Source organism: Dipodomys merriami, unplaced genomic scaffold, assembly GCF_024711535.1.
Source record: "Dipodomys merriami isolate MVZ:Mamm:240054 unplaced genomic scaffold, mDipMer1.0.p SCAF_113, whole genome shotgun sequence".
Lineage (NCBI taxonomy): Eukaryota > Metazoa > Chordata > Mammalia > Rodentia > Heteromyidae > Dipodomys > Dipodomys merriami.
In genome coordinates this window covers 2,922,573-2,942,125 of record NW_027202416.1, presented here as the reverse complement: position 1 = coordinate 2,942,125, position 19,553 = coordinate 2,922,573, and the positions used below count along the sequence as shown (strand labels likewise).

Genomic DNA, 19,553 nt, shown 5'->3' with positions numbered 1-19,553 from the left:
AAGCAAACAAAAAACCAGATATTTCATTGGGACCCTCCTTAAAGGAGTATTGGTCTGAGAAGTGGCTCCTTTTGCTGATCATATACACTGGATGCTTTTTTGGAATCCTTACTGCTCTGGAGAACTCAGGACCAAACTAAAGTAATTCATAACTGACTTCTGCAACAAAAGAATCATCTCAGGGGTGAAATATCCATGCAAAAAACACTATAGCAGTAGAATTTTTTGGGGGGTCCAGTCTTGGGCCTGAACTCTGGGCCTGGGCGCTTTACCTCAGCTCTTCAACTCAAGGCTAGCGCTCTACCACTTGAGCCACAGCACCACTTCTGTCTTATTTTTGCTTATGTGGTGCTGAGGAACCTAACCCAGGGCCTCAGGCATGCAAGGCAAGTGCTCTACCACAGAGCCAACTTCCCAGCCCCAGCAGAAGAACATATTTAAAACAACGTTATTTCTTTTTGTTCTATGCTGGCCATCAAATGGCACATTTTATCTTTTTGTAATACTCTCAACTACAAGTTTACAGAAAAATTATATATAAGTAAAAACACACTAGAAAAAGTCAGGGACAGAGTTTCCTTCAAGCCTTCGGATTCTCTTCTTTTACAGTAAAAAGGAAAGCACAATTTAACTTGAACTTTGTCAATCCTCTATGTTCCATTCCTCTACTGGGATCAGTTTCCATATCCAGTAACAGTTACTTCCAGGAACAATCTATGGTGCTGCTTGAGGTATAATGAATGATTTCTGGCTTCACCGAAATAACACAAGAACACATTTGGACCTGATGTAACACGTATTTCAGAGACAACTTAGTAAAGAGAAAATATAAAATTTATATTTTTTATAAATACATTATGCATGAGTATATTGAATTCAAACTTTGTAAATTCTCTGTAAATTGAGGCGAATTTTAAAGAGGAAGAAGGTTCCTAGATCATTTTTTTGTGAGTATATGTGCTGCACATTATTTCCCAAGTGTACATGAATTTGTTAACTCGTGTTAACTATAGCAATAATAAGAGAAAGAGAAATTCTGTGTTTAAGTATAAGGGTTCAATACACTATAGAAGACTCTACAAATAAGACCACATTGAAACAATAAAGCCAAGTCCAGTATGTAGATTTATGAAAGTGATATAGAGAAAGCATTACTCCTACGTGGAACACGAAGTATGAGGCCACTCCCTTCCTAATCACGCTTGCTAATGACACAACTTGTAGAAATTAGAATGGAAGAATAATTCTGTTTCCAATGCAAGTCAGATATAAGAGCCTGGATTTAATAAGGAAAAAATTCCATCTTGAGAGAGTAGGGATTATACTAGCCATCAACTGGTGGATAAGATCACATTTTTTTCTTTCCTTTACTTATATATTTTTTGTTGGTGGTGGTCTTGGCACTTGAATTCTGGGCCTGGGCACTGTCCCTCTGCTATTCCGCTCAAGGCTAATGCTCTACCACTTTAGCCACAGTGAGGCTTCCAGTTTTCTTGCAGTAAATTGGAGAAAAGAGTCTCCTGGACTTTCCTACCTGGGCTGGATTTGAACCCCAATACTCAGATCTCACCACCACCCAGCTTAGGATCACATTTCTAACAGTGTACATTCAGCATATGTATTGTGTATATTCATCTATCTTTATATGAATTCTTGAGTTAAAAATCTGGGCTACAGCTTAGACTTTACACTCACAAAAATGTTTGTAGTTTAAAAGTTGTTTCTACTGGATAAATGAAACCTAAGTATGTAAAGGAGTCTGGGAAGTTCAGATTGCATCCAGCCTGGTCAGAACAGTGTTTGAGACACTATCTATAATTAACCAGCCAAAAGCTAGATTGGAAGAATGGCTCAGGTGATGGAATAACAGTCATGAGCAAGAATGATGAATAAGAGCTTGAGGCTTTTGCATACATACATATAAACATACACATACACACAGAGGCACTTATATGTGCACACACATATACACAAATGAAGCAACTCTCAGAATACGTAGAAAAGTTAGAAAACAATAGAAAGTATGTCCTGAGTGAGACTAGAATCAAGTGATAATTTTTAAAATTAGAAAATCCTCAAGTGAACTTTCTTCAAAAAAAGTTTGAGAATATTACATAAGTAGGGACCAGAGATAGTAAGAGAGTCAAGTAATCAATATTAAAGGGATAGGATCCATGGAGGAATGAATCAGAGACCCGGCAGGTGCATTTGAAAATGTTCATACCCTGTGTCAAATGTTAGAACATCTTTGAAAATAGTGCATGAACAGTCTGAAAAGTCTAGTGGATAATATCACTGGTGAAGTTCAGAATTGATAGTCTGTATCTAGATTAAATAAACCAAGAAGGGGCTGGGAAGGTGGCTCAGTGGTAAAGTGCTTGCCTCGCATGCATGAAGCCCTGGGTTTGATTCCTCAGCACCACATAAGCAAAAAGAAAAAAGCCGAAAGTGGCTCTGTGGCTCAAGTGGTAGAGCACTAGCCTTGAGCTGAAGAGCTGAGGGACAGCATCAAGGCCCAAATTTCAGGCCCCATTACCGGACCCAAAAATAAATAAACAAACAGATAAATAAATAAACCAAGAAACTATGGTGGGGCAATGTGATACAAGCCTTGAATTCTAGCACTCAAACTGACAGGAGATTAGAGACTGGAATTACTACTGATACCTTCCCTGGACCAGGTAGTATAATTTTGTCTTAATAAAACAAACCAAACAAGAATGGAATACACAGTTGGAAATTTGGACTAATTTTTTCATTATGTTTTGAAAAGCCAAGTTTTCTATTGAAATACAACTGGTATAGAATCCCCAATTGTGTTTTATTTTATTTTTTTATTTTTTTAACTCTTTTTAAAAATTTTTTTTTTTGGTTCCGGTTGTGGGGCCTGAACTCTGGGCCTGGGCACTGTGCCTCATCTCTTCAGCTCAAGTCAAGCGCTCTACCACTTGAGCAACAGCGCCACATCCAGCATTTTTTCTTTTTGCTTATGTTGTGCTGAGGAATTGAACCCAGGGCCTCATGCATTCGAGGTAAGTGCTCTACCACTAAGCCACCTTCCCAGCCCCTCCTCAGTTGTGTTTTAAATACGCTCTTCATTACAGAACATTCCTAGATGCAAATTGGTTCATGATTCCCATCCAAAATTTGCAAAAGTAAGTAATCATCATTCTGTTAGATTCCAAAGAAAGGATGAAGGATTACAAAAGCTTAAGCCTGGAGCAATAGCAAAGATCACCTAATGTAGGTCTTTATAGATCTTGCTAAATTGGAGTTTAGACTTCAAAAAATATTTTGGTTTCGTTTGTAATTTCATATTCTATAGGATACTACAAAATTCTTTTTAGGTAGAAGGTTTAATTGACAAATTTACAGATGTTTCTTTCATTCTATTTACCTAGCATATTGTTTCAAGTGAGTTATAAGGAGAAGTCAGTTAATAAATAATTCTAACTGTTCCTGTAGAAAATGATAATGTGAATAATTTAGAACGAGTTGTCAAGAAATTGATGATATTAATTTATAAATTTAGAAAAAGCAATTTTTGAGGCTTTAATATAACATAGTATGAAGAGAATAATTGTGTGACATCTTTTTTCTTCTACCTGTATGTAACACAGGAAGCAATTTCCTTAATTACGTGCCTCTGTATACAGTGAGAAAAATGCTAGGATTTGGGTTTGTTTTTATTTTTTTTTGTTTTATTGCTTTGTCATAGGGCTTGAACTCTGGACCTGGACACTGTCTCTGAGCCTGTTAAGCTCAAGGCTTGTGCCTTACCACTTCAACCTCAGTACCACTTGTGTCTGGCTTTTGCTGAGAAGTTTATTGGAGATAAGAATCTAGGGATCCTTCCTGCCTGGGTGGGCTTTGAACTGTAATCTTCCAATCTTAGCATCCTGAATATCTATGATAGTAAAAAAGTATAAATATAAATAATATTTGCAAGAATACCAGTGGAGGAAAAATGATGCAACCCAGTATGTTGTGGTGTTCTTTCCAGAACACGGAGGGCATCACATTAGCAAGGTGTAATATTTTCCCCAATAAAGAAAGCTATTTGTGATGTGAATTAAGGGAATTTTGAGGTTCACCCTACAAGTTGGAAACTGTTGGTCTAGGATGACTTTATGGCATAAATTTTGGGATTGATGGTCATAGAAATAATAGCTTAATCTGATAAATTGCTTACTCTTGAAGAATTAATTATAACCGATGCTTTATAGTTTTATCCTATACCAGAATGTGGCTATTTTTCTGTTCACTTCTCAATCTGTAACACCCCATTGGAAAATGCATCTATTGCAGAATTACATAACATGCAAACAGGTACTATTTTGAATCTCTCAGGTATGGAATGTTGAGAATTTGAAAGTGAGTAGTTATTAGTCATAGGAATTTTGAAGAACACACATATTTTGTCCTCTTAACAACTAATTTACTTTTAAAAGTTATGGGTTTCTATAGAATTAAATGGTTTTCGGTTTTAGTATGAGAAAGTACTAATTTATTCTTTTTTGAAAATATTGGCAAGTATATTGTGAAAAAATTATCTAGTTGGTTAACATTCAAGTTGATGGCCCTCTGATAAAGAAGGGGTAATTAATTCAAATTATATGCCAAATAGTACTGAATTTTTAAAAAGTTACTACATAAAGAATAATATTTACTATACCAATACAATGAAATTTTATTTCATACAGCTTATTTTTTAAATTTAATTTTAATGTGAAAGTGATGTGCAGTGGGTTAGCAATTGTAAGGCAGTGAATGCATAACTTTTCAAACTTGTTATGCCCTCTCTCATTTTTTCTCACATTTTTCCTTCACACCCAAACCCCTCACAAGTTGTAATGTACATTTCCAACATATTGTCTTCTGAGTATTTCTAATGCATTGGTTTGCTTTTTGTCCTTTATCTTGCCATTTTGTTGTTTCTCTTCCCTTCCCTAATTAAGGTAAATGTATACACAAAATGTACCAAAATCAAACACAGTAGGAGTTATACCATAGTGGAAAAACCCAAGGAAAATAGAAATCACATAGTACATTAAAAACAACAACTGCAAATAAATATCTCTTTCCATATCTTGGAGTTCATTTTGCTCAGCATCAGCTTATATGTTCATATATATGCATAACAAAGCCACTGGAAAATAATGGTTTGATGGATACTATATCTTGAAAACAACATGTTAACTGTTTTTGATGGTAAACGTGGAATTAGGATTGGTAAATTTGCGATTCTGATAAAAGAATTTCAAAAGTGTTTTAAAATTAAGACAGGTAAATTTTAATTTTTCTAACTTTTAACTTAGCCTATTAAGAAATTTTAAAATTGCCTGGAAAAATAGGCTTTCATGCAAAGAAATCCATGGAGACTTAGCTGAGAGGGAGCAATGTGGGTAAGGTGGCTCATTTTCACAGTAAACAAACAAACCTCACAAACCTTGCTGTAAATCCTGTAGGTTCCCATGAGAATTGTCCTTACCCAGGAAATATACACTTACTGTGTGAAACAAGGTTGTAGTGGAATTTAAATTCAAAGTTTTTTTTTTTAAAAAATAAGACATCAAAATTTGTGAATTGACCTTTAATTACTAAACAGTAACTCTTAAAAAGATTATTTGGGTCAAAATATTTAGGGAGAAAGTGTCCTCCACAATGAAAGAACGTATTGAGTTTACACTTCTCTGTTTTAATACTTTCCACAATGTCTGCATGTGAAGCACTGAAACACAGAAAAAAATCTGATTGGATACTTCAATGATTTCACATTTCTAAGTAGCTTAAAAATATAATATCCTTATTAACATGAGATAGTGAATACTTCTTTTATTACATAAGCCAAAAAGTTTGGGGATCAGAAAAGAATTGAGCAAATAGAAAAGGTAAGAAATCACGTTATTAGAAGCCCTAGCTAAGCGTTTTGGTTTCAGCAGTGGAGGGGGCCAAAACTTTTTTATATAGTGATATAGATTGTGTTAATGTTTTTGCTACCTAACGTGATTTTACTGAGCTTATTTGGCTGAGTATAATGCAGAACAAATTGAATGAAGACATGAAAATAAATTCCACCTCCAAATAAAAGAGTTTTCAAAGAGAAACCATGAAGATGTAGCATTGAGGAAGCATTATAGTGCTTCAGCTTCACTAGAATTGAAGCCAGGAACCTGTGATTAATTGGAAATCAGGCAAGAGCTAAGAAGAGGACATAGAAGTAGGACATAGAAGTATTGTCCTTTGTAACAGACAATATCATCCAAGGAATTGGTGATTTAACTCTCTTCTTCTCCATACATCTTGTTGAGCAAATACAAGACCAAGAGGAAAATAACCTATTGAAATAATTTTGCAAAGAATAACTTCATTGTTCCTGATATTGTATCTAAGGAGATTCTTAAGAGAGAAGATAAAAGTTTTATGAGAGAAGATAAAAGTGGAGTATTCTTAGGTTTCCAAGCATCTTGTTAGCAAAATATCTTTGAGGTTACAAGTGATTGAACCAAAATGTGTTGGAATATTTATTTTTGTCGGCACTTTAGACACAAGAAGATTTCAAGGTAAAAGGAAAAAGAAAAAATTATAGCTAAATATTTGTGATTATAGGTTCTTTGACTGGATTTTTGGAGACAAAGTTTTGTATTAGCGTTGGTCCTCATTAACATAGTTGTTGGATTTTCGTGGCAACCAAATGAAAAGGGGAAGTTTAATGGACTCGCTTGAATAAGTAAACAGCATGATAGAAAATAGTGGCAAATAATATTTAATGAATTATTTTGAACAATTACTTTGTGAGAACAAAGAAGGAAAGATATAATTCAAAATCACTTGACGTTATTAAAAGTATGAAAATGGAGTAGTGAGGAGATTGAGAGAAAACAGAGAGGACTGTTTTCTCTCCAGTGGAGGAATAAGTTCTTGATCTTGTTTCTTCCATTCTGTCTTCACAAGCTATCAAGTGTGACTCAGGACTGGAGTATCCAGTTCAGACAAAGAGCACTCGCAGAAGAAAATATTTGCAGAAGATATAGGTGATTTATAACCTTAGACAATCTTTTTAAATCTAGTCAAAATCCTTCCCTACCCCAAACTGCCCTCTTTGAACAGTTTGTTTGCTTTTCCAAAGACTGCCCTTCATTAACTGCTTAAAATTTTGAGAGGTCATATTCATACTCTCTAGAGATTGCTGTTTGGTTGTCATTTTTGTGTGTTTTTGTTTGTTGTTTTTTTTTTTAACTGAATTTCAAAGGTTGTGCAAGTGTTTTACAATTAAATATGTCCATCAAATTGTGTAATGCTCCTGGATCAGAATCACTCCTTCTATCAATGTCAACCAACTCTTTCTCCAAGATTGAGTTCAGATTTAGCACTTCCTTCATTACATATGTACATTGAGTATACTAGCTGTACTTGCCCCTTGTTCCATTTTTCATTTATTCTATTTTTTTACTATTGTTCCTCTCTGGTTTCAATTTCCTGATAGTCATTCTGTTAAAGTGCCTGTTAATACTTTGAAAAGTTTATATACATTCCATGGAGTTTCACTCCCACATATACTTGAACTGATGTCAGCTTATATTTCCATAATTCATTCATCTGCAATAGCAATTTGCAGACTGGAGATGTGAAGCACTTAGACATGATTTTATTCGCGTTCATTTGGAAGATTAATCTTTAGTCAACAAGAAAATTTAAAAATGGCTTAGAATTTATTTCTAACTACCAGTTATTATAAATGGCTTTGTACAATGGTGTATGATTATTTTATTTTACATAGGATAATTTTTTCTACTACCTATAAGTTTTGGAAAAAGAAGAAAACTAAAATTTAAAACTTAGAGGAATATGACAGAAATAAAAGACAGATTTTATTTTTGTCACATCTCTCATCAGTACCCATATTCAAAACTTAAAGTCATATTTCTTACTATGTTAGACAGATAGGGAAAATATAAAACAACACATGATAAGGCAACTATTAGTCACTTTTTAAAATGTACTTTCTTATGTGATAAAAATTTACTTTATTAGCTAATATTTGGGTTTGAAATATGGGAGGCTGATCTATTTAACACATTTCTGGAAGGCACCTACTGAACAACACAAATGGTGGGGAGTACTATTTCTACATTTTGATGAATGGTTGAACTTGTTTGCTATTGGTGCTGGGTACGTAAATCAACTCTATTGTAACTAGCTCCCTACACTTGAAAACCTTGTAATGTCACTATCATCTACTTGTAAAGTGTTATTTTGGCAAATGTGATTTTAAATAGTTTATTTGAAAATGAATATACTTTCAGGAGATTAAATATAGGTTATCTTTGGTTTGAGAATGACAACATTTTTTTATACTACAGAACCTAGTTTTACTGAAGTACCAGTGTTTTGAAGCACTAAGGATATTATCAATTAATGTTTTTCTAAATTATATTTGACCTCTAAATCAAGTATTCCTAGCTTGGTAGGCCACTTATGGATCTAACATTACAGAAACTATTTTTTGGCTGCACTGAAATCTTTCATTAATCATTAGGAGAGGGGTATTAAAAATAATCTTGTTCATTTGTAATTTTGTTCACTCATATGGTCTGGTCATCTGTAAATTGAAAGTTTGAATTACAGTACTTTCTCTCTGATTTTGTGGTCTCATCTTTCATTTTAACTTGCCTTCCATTTCACAATTAAATTCTGCTACTTCTTGTAAGGAATTGGGGTCCTGAAATATTATAGGAAATGAGAAATTGAGATGTCTTCAATTATTTTCTGTTGGCATGTTGCATGGGCCTATGTGAGAAGTCTTGCCCTTGTTTTCTGATGATACAGATAACTGGGAACTGGTATCCTCGGATCCGTGGGTCCTTCAAAAGAATAATAGCTTTTAGACATCATATCAGCAAAATTTGGGTATAATCAGTAAGAACGTTTCAGAAATATGGAGAAAAACACTTTGGGACCAGCGAGTTAAAACAATAAACAGAGCATCAGAGTAAAATCCGTTATAGATTAGCAGAAAACAATACTGTTATTTTACCATGTGAATTCAGAAGATCACGAACACTTAGAACGTATCACAAGTTTATACCGATGATATTGCATTAATACTTTTTATATTCTAATATATATCCTAAATCTAATTATTTATATTCCATTCTATTTATTGGAATAAATGTCAATATATTTGTCAAATTATCAATTCTAGTAAGATTCACTGTGTGAAATTTAAAATCAGCACATATTTTATATTTATAAATATAAAATATATAAGTATATATAATATAAAAATTGTTTTGCATTGTTGTGTTGTGGTTAGGGAATCAAAGGCAACTCTGTTTTAAAGTATTATTCCATTATCTCTACCTCAGTGTTTGGTAGAGTTAGACTTCAAGCTTTACCATTTGTAGATTTACAGCCTAGAGGCAAGAGGAAACACTGTGATTAAAACATTACCAATTTAAGGCCTAATATCGAGGAGAAACATATGGACTTTTCCAGGAGCTATGGAAATATTTGGTGATAGAGAGTCAGTAGTGTAAGTCCTTGCTTGGTTGGATGATAGACAGGCCAGGACAGTAGGTAATCATGCGTATGAAAATTTTTTCACCTTCTTGGCTTTAGCTACTTTTGAAATGATAGGTATAATAAACAATTATATTTTGATAAAATCCCTTCTAGTCTGAACAGTTATGACTGAACTGTTAATCTCTCTATGATCCCTTGTAACTAAGATTAGTTTTGTTCCAGTAAGACAATCTATGCTGTCAGCGTAAGATATTCTGGTTGGTCTGTTCCTACAAGGAAGAAGGGTAAAAGGTTCAGGTAGACATTTGTCCCAGCAAGACCTCATTTGGGAAATTTTAAGCTGCGGAAGTTTAGAAGTAGCTCTCAAGCAAGGCTTACTTTGAACCCATTAGCTCTACAAAGCTAACTCAGTTGATAAATAAGTACTTGAAAAGCCATCACCTTTGGTCTTAGCTTTAAAGGCTTCAAAGTATGATCAAATTTAAAATGAAAACGACAAAATAGTCATTGACAAAAAAAATTGTAAATATGAGCAATCGACCAAATGATATAAGCTTTTCCACTATACACAGAATTTTAGAGAAACAAGATCAATCGCATTTTAAGGAAAAATAAGGGTTCCTTGTTACAAATAGGCAACCATGGATATATGCCTGTATAAAGATTGCATCATTAAATACTTAAATTTAGAGGGTACTACATGCTTCAGCAGCAGGTCTACCCAAATTACAATACCACAGAGATTAACATGGCACTTGCAACAAGGATGATATGAAAATTTGTGAAGTATTCCATATTTTTCGTTCTTCTGATGCAAGAAATATAAAAACAGTTATTAAAAAGTTGATTACAAAAATACAAGTGTAACAATACATGCAATTCATAGAATTAAAGGTTAGTTTTACATCAGTGTATTAAATCTTCACCTTAGAAAGGCCTTTACATAGCATAATCTTTACAAAACTTGAAATTAGATAACATTGTCATGTTATCCCAAAGAAATAAAATAATATAAGGACCTAGGAAAAAAAGGAATCTTAAACTTCTTCTACATGGAATGCAATCTGAAAGGACACATTTATTAATGAAACTATACATTATATAAAAATGTAGAATTCAAAGTATTATATATAGGAGCGAATGAAATAGATTATGGATATTGTACAAACATAGATATACTTTTTTCCTAAAAGCACCAGGAACATCTTTAGTTTCTATACTATTCATTTCAACAGATAAGTTAAAATTATTTCTGATTAAAAAATCACAAACTCTGCAGAAATCATTATAGATGTATACAAAAAATTCTTGAATATATTTTGACATCAGAGTCAAGCAATTCACTTGGAAGAATACCATGGAATCCATGAATTTTTAAAGTAAGATATTGCTGTTGCTTTGTATTGTGAAAAAAATGGTAGGGCCACAAAGGATGGACTGGCATTTTTGAAATTTAATAAACTTAACCAAAACATTACGACTTATGAAAACAATTTGTACAGCCTTCCACAACTTCAAAGAGGTAGTGATACATACTTATCCTTTTGGCAATATTAAATGCAGTTTCTTCCAAGCTGTTCTTCAAACTTGGTTTGATATAATGGTTCAACAGAGTACCTATTCGATTTCTATTCCCAGCAGCAACATGCAAGGTGGACAAGAGGCCTTTAGTTTGGGGATTGGTATCTTCCACTCTGGTATTATTCCACATATAAGCGCTGTGCAGGGGTGTCAGCCATTTAGAGTTATTGCATGAATATCTGCCTTGAGCTACCAACTCATGGACAATGTCTAAATGTCCACTCTAGGCTTCCATATGAAGAGGGGTATACTCATACTCATCCCTAGTATTCATTTGGGTGGCCTTTTTGGAAAGTAGTCTTCACACCATAGTAAGCGGATTAATTTTGGCATCCCAAAGAAGAAATTTGCTTGGATCCTACTCCATTTTTTTCTTGAAATTGATACAATTCCTCACTCTTTCATCTTGTTCCTTGTCTGAACATGAGGACCTTTGGTGTCTTCATGTGCAACTTATTCTAGGAATGAGAAAATAGGAAACAATGCCTTCTTTGTAAATGATTTGGGAAATATCATGTTATAGTGTAAGAGAACTCACTATTCAACATATGGGCTTTAAGAGTTTTCCAGTAGCTTTCTAATGTTGGTATCCAACATTAGAAAAAATGTATAATGCAGTAGTAAAATAGAAGTCCTTGGTATGACTACCTAAATTCTTGTTTTTTTAAAGACACTTGTTTTCATCTAAAAATAGTCCTATCTATTGCCTTCAAGTGATTTTGATGATTGAAGATGCTTAATGAGAAGTCAAAATGTATTAGTAGTCCTTTACTATCAATGAAATTTCACTTTTTCTTCTTGGAAAATATAATGATCAAAGCAATAGTTCAGAATCAGCAAGCAATAGTTCAGAATCATGCTTCAAGTGCAAGTGAATCACCAGTAAGTAATCCTTGATTCCATTTTCCACAAAGTTTTGTCACAGATACAATCTCCCTGCCTTCTGTAGCTGCTTTCCTAGCCTGGACCTATTCCTTCATTGTACAGGAAAAGTGTGATTCAACTGATTTCAGTCAGATCTGTTAGTAGAATTATCAAGTATTTAGATCCTTTTTTAAAATTAGTTGTAGGGCCTGAACTCTGGGCCTGGGCACTGTCCTTTAGCTCTTCAAATCAAGGTAAGCGCTCTATAACTTGAGCCACAGAACAACTTCTGGATTTTTCTGTTTATGTGGTGCTGTTCTGGGAAATGGCAGAGCAGAAAGTGAAATGATGCAACTAAAAATATAGAAGCAAAATAAATTAGGATAATTATGGAGCAACCATATTGTCTATGAGAACCATGAAAGAGAAAGCGGAAAAGAGATACAGATGTGAAATGACATAGCTAGCCACAAAATCCATGCTTCTAATCAATTTACAGAGCAAACATTTTTTTTTATTTTTTAAAAGAGATGGAAATAGAATTTATGTGTTTACTTGAAAATAGTAAATACATTTTTAGTCGCCTACGTAAAGAGACACAGCTTTGACCAAATTACAGACAAGAATCTTAATCCTTGGGCTTTGAAGGTGGCTCAGTGGTAGAGTGCTTGTCTTGCAGCTTACTATAGTGTGGAGAGTACTTTCCTAAAAGGCCACTTATATGAATACTAGGGATGAGGATGAGTATACCCCTCTTCATCGCGAACCCTAGAGTGGACACCTAGACATTGCCCATAAGTTGATATCTCAAGGCAGATATTCATGCAATAACTGTGAATGGCTGGACACCGCTGCACAGTGCTTATATGTGGAACATATTGCAACAGCACACACACACACACACACACACACCCCATGTACACACACAACATCAGATTTCTTAAGTATTTTTTGTGTATGGTCTTTTAAGAAATTTACATTACTAACTTGAAATTCTGACAGGACAATATCATCACTGTACATCTTGCTTCTATGCTCTCAGTTTTAAATTACTATCTAAGTATGTGCATTACATATGTACAGGAAAAATTAAGAGCCACACGGGTGGCTCAGGTCTTTAATCCTACCTAATCAGAAAGACGAAATCTGATGACTGTTCTTTGAAACCAGACAAAAAAGTGCATTAGATTCTGGTTTGAAAGTAACTAGCAAAAGCTAGAAATGGAGCTGTAGTATGAGCAGTAAAATGCTAGAATTGAGAAAACTAAAACAAAAACATAACAAATTCTAGGACAGAGCCAGGCCATGAGTTCAAGCTCCAGTATTGGCACCAAACTAATGAATGATGAATGAATGAATGAACTAAAAATAAATTAAGTGGTCACATGTGGAGAGACAATTAAAATATAACAACCGTGGTAATTGGATTATGTATTATTTTGTAATAAGTCAAATTATCTTTTTTCCTAATCACTAATATTTTAATTGAACTTTTATGTACAATAAACCCTGAATTTGGCATTCATGTATATGTGTGTGTACATGTGTGCACGTGTGTGTGTGTGTGTGTGTGTGTGTGTCTGCAGTTGCAATGTTGCTTGCCAATGTGGACAGAGTGAGGCTGAAAAGAGCTATGTTGCAATATTGTTATTTATCAGTGTTCCGGCCTGTCATTTCAGTGGAACCACCCTTCTGTACATTTTATTTGTAAAATAATAACATCATCATAATCAAAGCATTTACACCATTAAGTTAGATAAAAGAGATCACTTTCAGCTCTTAGTATATGCTAGGAAAGAAGATACACATATAATTAGGTAGTAAGTTATTGCTGTAACATGACTGTCAATACAAAATATGTATTTGACCTCTTAAATTGGATATACTTTAAAGATATACTCATAGAGTAATTTTGACCAACTTGACCAAACAGGTATTACTCTCCGGTTATTCCTGTGAAACTCAAGGTGGATAAACTCTTTTCGGATTTCTGTTGAAAATAACTTTCTTTGTAAGACTGTATCTATTCACACTAAGATAATAAACCGTATTTTTTAGGTTTGAATATCCCATCGTATTGACTGAAAATCAGTATTTTGGATATGTTTGTTAGATATACATTGCAAAAACAAACAAAAAGCATGTGTCACCTCCAGATTGTGGATGCATTTGAAGTTGTATTATACATACAAAGGTTTCTTCATTAATAGTACTTTTGTGGGAGTAACTATCACAACTTTAACAAATAAGGCTTTTTGAATATCCTTTCCAATATAAATAACATCCCAGAGCGAGTCTTGCAATTTCTGAAAACCCTTTGAATATTTTAGTGTTATTTCAGTTCATTGACTATACAGCTAAATACATTTCTGAAATAAACATTGTTAAAATCTGAAAATGTAAGTGGGTATATAGGCTTTTTATGCATCATTTTATGAAAAGCCAGTTTTTATGAAAATAAAAGATATAGAATAAAAGAATGGAAGTGAATTGGGTGAGCTAATTATTAGTATAAATTTATTTTCTATTAGCAAAGTCCTTTGAATATATATGATGAAGTTAAATTATGTCCTTCGTGACACTATGCTTCAGTTATTTTTAGAATCTTTGTAGTTATAAGAGTGAATTTTTAGTATAAATAAATGTCTTTGAAAATGATTAGGATTAATCTTGTTTTATGTTTCCTACTCCCAAGAAAATGAATTATTTTCAAGTGTTAACAGTTTACAATTGAATCTTCAGTATCATAAGAAATTTTGAACAAATATAGTAGTATTGATATCTTTTTTTCGGGGGTGGGGGGTCTGGTAGTGGGGCCTGAACTCTGGGCCTGGGCGCTGTGCCTCAGCTCTTCAGTTCAAGGCTAGCGGTCTTCCACTTGAGCCACAGCACCACTTGCGGTTTGTTTTCTTTTTGCTTATGTGGTGCTGAGGAATCGAACCCAGGGCTTCATGCATGCAAGGCAAGCGCTCTACCACTGAGCCACCTTCCCAGCCCTTAATGTCTTTTTAAACCAATTGTATTCACAAGTTGGAGAGGCTTTAATTCATGCTTAGGCCTTCTTGTCTATGATTTTTTATCCTCTCATTCCTAACATTAATAATAGGTCAGACTGCATTTTTGGTTACATGAAAGGTAAATTATTTATCTGGGGTCGGGGTCAAAGGTGATTTTTATATCAGTGTTGCTTTAATAGCATTTTAAAGTAGTACCTTTGTCTCAAAATGTTGGGTATAAATAGCAATCAAAATACTTCTAATGGTAAACAACTTTGTTGAGCTACAATGTGGAAATGATTGGTCCATAAGACCTGCAGTCTGTTTCCATCAGGAATTGGGGAGGTCATTCTTTCAGTAAGACAGTGTTAAACAGAGTTAGGGTCCCCAGGCAGTGCAGGGTTGAGTGAAGGGATAGAATATGATTTCTGCTATTTTGACCTAGAAATCAAGAATGTTATACTTTAGCAGTTCCTTTCACCAGGGAGGTTAGCATTGATTCTGAACTTCGAGTTTTCATATTACAGTTCCCTATTTTCTAACAAAGGTAAACTGAAATATTATGAGTGTACACAATAATTCTGGGAATTTTTCCTAGAATTTTAGTCACAAAATAGAATGAGGTTAATTGATACATTCGGGGATGGACCTCAGGCTAACACTTACCATGTGTGCAATGTTGTACTAGTAATTACAACTCTGAAGAATTAAAAATGTAAGTAGTTCCACTTTATGGAATTATTGTGAGGATTAAATTAGATACCATAGGTAAAGTACTTGGAAAAATAATCAATTAGCATTTGGCACATTCTACCTGTTATTTTATCATGTGGTGAATTCCACCATTTTTACTGTGATTTTTATTGTGTCTCTTTCTGATGTGCAATGTGATATATTGATATTCATTGCATTGATCATTTTTCTCTCACTATGAGGAAAATACCTGCAAAGAAAATTTCTGAGGAGGAAACTATTATATTGACTCATGGTTTAAGAGAACACAGTTTAAGATCAGATGTCTCCATTGTTTTTAATTATATTTTTATTATTTTAACTAGTTGTACAAGGGAATTTCCATTCAATAAATCATGATTTAAGTGTAATGGATCTTTATATAACTTTTCCCTACACTTTTTTTCTTTTTTATTTCTTTTTTATTTTATTTTATTTTTTGGTGAACATACTGTACCGAGAAGTTACAATTACATGGGAAAGATAATGAGTACATTTCTTATCAAGCATTGCAGCCTCCTCCTTTGTTTACCCTTCACATCCGTTCCCAGCCTCCCCCAGCCCCCTCATCCAATACTCCCCCCCTCCACAGTTGATTGAAATTAATAGCAATTATCCATTTTGTTAAAGTAGAGATGGTTTTCCCAATCTGATTCTCACAATTCATTGTCGAGAGCCCTGCAGGGAGTCTATCTGCATGATAGGCTTGACTATCACACTGGAACATCAGGAGGCTGTTCACAGAATCCGTTCTTTTCATCTTGCCCCATACAAATACCAGTAGCTGCTAACAACCTCCTTTTCACCCCCCAGTAGCTGCTAATGACCACCTTTTCACCCCCCAGTAGCTGCTAACAACCACCTTTTCACTGCCCTAAGCAAGCATCCTGCAGCTGCTACGCCCAATGAAAAAGCTTCCTTATTCTAAGCATATAAATACCCCTGTGTGAAAAATAAAATTTGGCAGCTTGATCAGAATCCTTGTCTTGCTGTCCTTCGTGTCTCTTGTCCCTTCATTCCTTCTCGCTTAGGTTGACCGCCCTTGTTGAAGTACTGCCGGTCGGGACAACTGGTGCCCAACGTGGGGCTTGAGCCTCTGACTAAGGAAGGAACGCCCTCCTCTGGGAAAACTTGGCCAAGTACAGTCCGAGATCACGAGATCGCCTTGACACACCCCACCTAGAGACAGATCCAGAAGGAGAGTGGGGACAGTGCATGGTAAGTGACCCACTATGGGACAAGCAATATAGTCACATGGTATATTTATGTCAGACCTCAAGGAGGCCTTCAAGACACGAGGAACGCGGGTTAAGAAAAAGGGTTTAGAATTATTTTTCTCATTCATAGAGGACTTGTGTCCTTGGTTCTCCTTTGAAGGAATCATAGATGCAAAAAGCTGGCAACGAGTAGGAGATTGTTTAAAAGATTATTATGAAACCTTTGGTTCAGAAAAGGTTCCTGCTATGGCCTTTTCCTATTGGAATTTGATTAATGACTTTTTAAAATGTTCTCTGTTTGATAGTGGAATTTTAAAACTTGTGAAAACGGGAGAGGAGGTTCTCCAACATGCCTCTCGGCCCCCCGAGGCTTGCCCATCGGTTGTATTAGATCTTGAAACTCCTTCTCAAAAGGTAGATGAACATTATTATCCTGTACCCCAGGCTACCCATTCCCCTCAGAATAATTTAAATCCCGAGGAGGAGGCCACCCTGGAAGAGGAGGCGGCCCAATATCGTCAGCCTGATTGGCCCCCTTTACTCAGTCATCCCCTACCTCAGATTATACCCTCTACCTCAAATATTCCGCATTCCTCTTATGCACCCCCTCCCTTTTGTGACCCGGCCTTTCAAGGGCCCACTGCTCCTCCAGATCAAGATGTCCCCCCCCCTTTACCTAACCTGGCACCTTTACGCAAGACTCTTCAACATAGGCGAGAACACCTTCAAGTTTTAAAAGAACTGCGGTCCCTTGATTATGAACTCCGCATACTGGCCTTGACCAATATGCCAAAAACGCCTGATAAAATTAAGGTTAGATCAGGCTATCAATCAGTTCTCGCCTTTCCAGTAACTCGGAGCCAGATAGATAGGGCCTCAGAGGGTGAGGAGGATGAATCAGAAGAGGAGGAAAAGGAAGATGAAGAACAGGATACTGTGGATGAAGAGGAACAACCCACCCAGGGAAAAGGCCAACAAGAGTATAAGAGGCTTAGCCTCCGGTTTGTTGAAAAGCTTAAAAATGCATGTGCCCAATATGGCCCAACTGCCCCTTATACATTAGCCTGTTAGAAAACCAAAGTGCACGCTGGCTCACCCCTAATGATTGGAAGTTCCTGGCCCGCGCCACCCTTAGTGTGGGTGATTTTGTTTTATGGAATGCGGACTTTAAGGAACAATGTAGAGAGACCGTGCAAAAAAATTTGGCTAAAACATCTTCAAAAACCTGGACCTATAATAAACTTTTGGTTAATGCGCCCTTTGATACCAATGCTAAACAGGCGCACTTTCCTACCGGACTTTTGGCACAAATTCAAAACGCTGGCCTTTATGCTTGGAAGCGTCTCCCTCAAAAGGGATAGGCTACTACTTCCCTGGCAAAGGTTAGACAGGGGCCAGAGGAACCCTACAGTGACTTTGTCTTGAGGCTTAACTTGGCTGCAGAAAGGCTTCTTGGGCCTAGTGAAAGTGAACGTGCCTTTGTTAAACATCTTGCCTTTGAAAATGCTAATCCGGCATGTCAAGATGTCCTCCAACCACATAAAAACAAGGGTGATCTCTCTGAGTTCCTCAGGCTTTGTGCTGGAGTAGGAACTGCTCACACCATGGGGCTCGCCATAGGTGTTGCCTTTAACAAGGCATTTCAAGGTTCAGTCCCCAGCTCGCATACTTGCTTTAATTGTAAACAACCTGGTCACTTTGCACGTGAATGTCCCTTTGGCAAACAAAGCCAAGGGGCAGTGCCCTCCAAAGCTACAGGTAGACCACTCCCTGCCACTTTTTGTCCCAAATGTGGTAAGGGCCTTCTTTGGGCCAACGAATGTAGATCTAAAACAAATGCCCTTGGACAGTCCATTCTCTCTCGTTTGGGAAACTTCCCTCGGGGCCAGCCCCTGGCCCCGACTATCCCCAAGACAAGCCCAGAGGCAATAGGGTTTGTCCCCTCCCAAACTCCCAGTCCTACACAAGCCCCCCACCTCTCTCAACAATTGCTTCCCTCCAGTGGGCAACCCCAGGCAGTGCAGGACTGGACCAACGCATTGGCACCCATCTTCCAGTTCTGCCTGCCCGTCTGTCATGTGGCGAGACCCCCTTACAGGCAAATGGAAGGGCCCAGATCCTGTTCTTATCTGGGGGTGAGGTTCACCCTGTATTTTAGATCAAGAACAAGCAGCCCCAAGGTGGCTGCCAGAACGCTTGATAAAACAGGTTAATGGCTTACCACAACCCAGGGGAAACCTTCCCCCTGAGGATGATGCCTTTTCTCTTGCAGATGCAGCTAGAACTCCAGACATGGACCATCCTGTTTAAATTTATTAAATAATAGATTAATCTCTTGGTTTCTAAGCCCATACAGGTTCATCACCATCGCCTTGATATGGCAGACGCAGCATTGAGATCTAGAAATTAGTGTTTTTGCCATGAGCTTGTTCCAGTGGGAAACAGCCCCCCTTCTTTTTCTTATTTAGAAAACCCTTCTTATTCTTAACTCCTGACCATTCAACAGGCAAGGCCTATTGCCATAAATAGGCTCGCCCCTCCTCCTATAGGCCCCTCCACTTGGGGGAGGATGCACCTATGGGAGGAAGAAAAAATGCTCTAATCAAGGGTGCAGGTAAGACTGCAGGGGGATGGATCC

General features: G+C 36.2%; 1 pseudogene; it reads left to right on the top strand.

Annotated features, from left to right (window-relative positions):
• Positions 1-10,225: 10,225 nt before the first annotated feature.
• Positions 10,226-10,326, top strand: LOC138822630 (U6 spliceosomal RNA; annotated as a pseudogene).
• Positions 10,327-19,553: the final 9,227 nt, after the last annotated feature.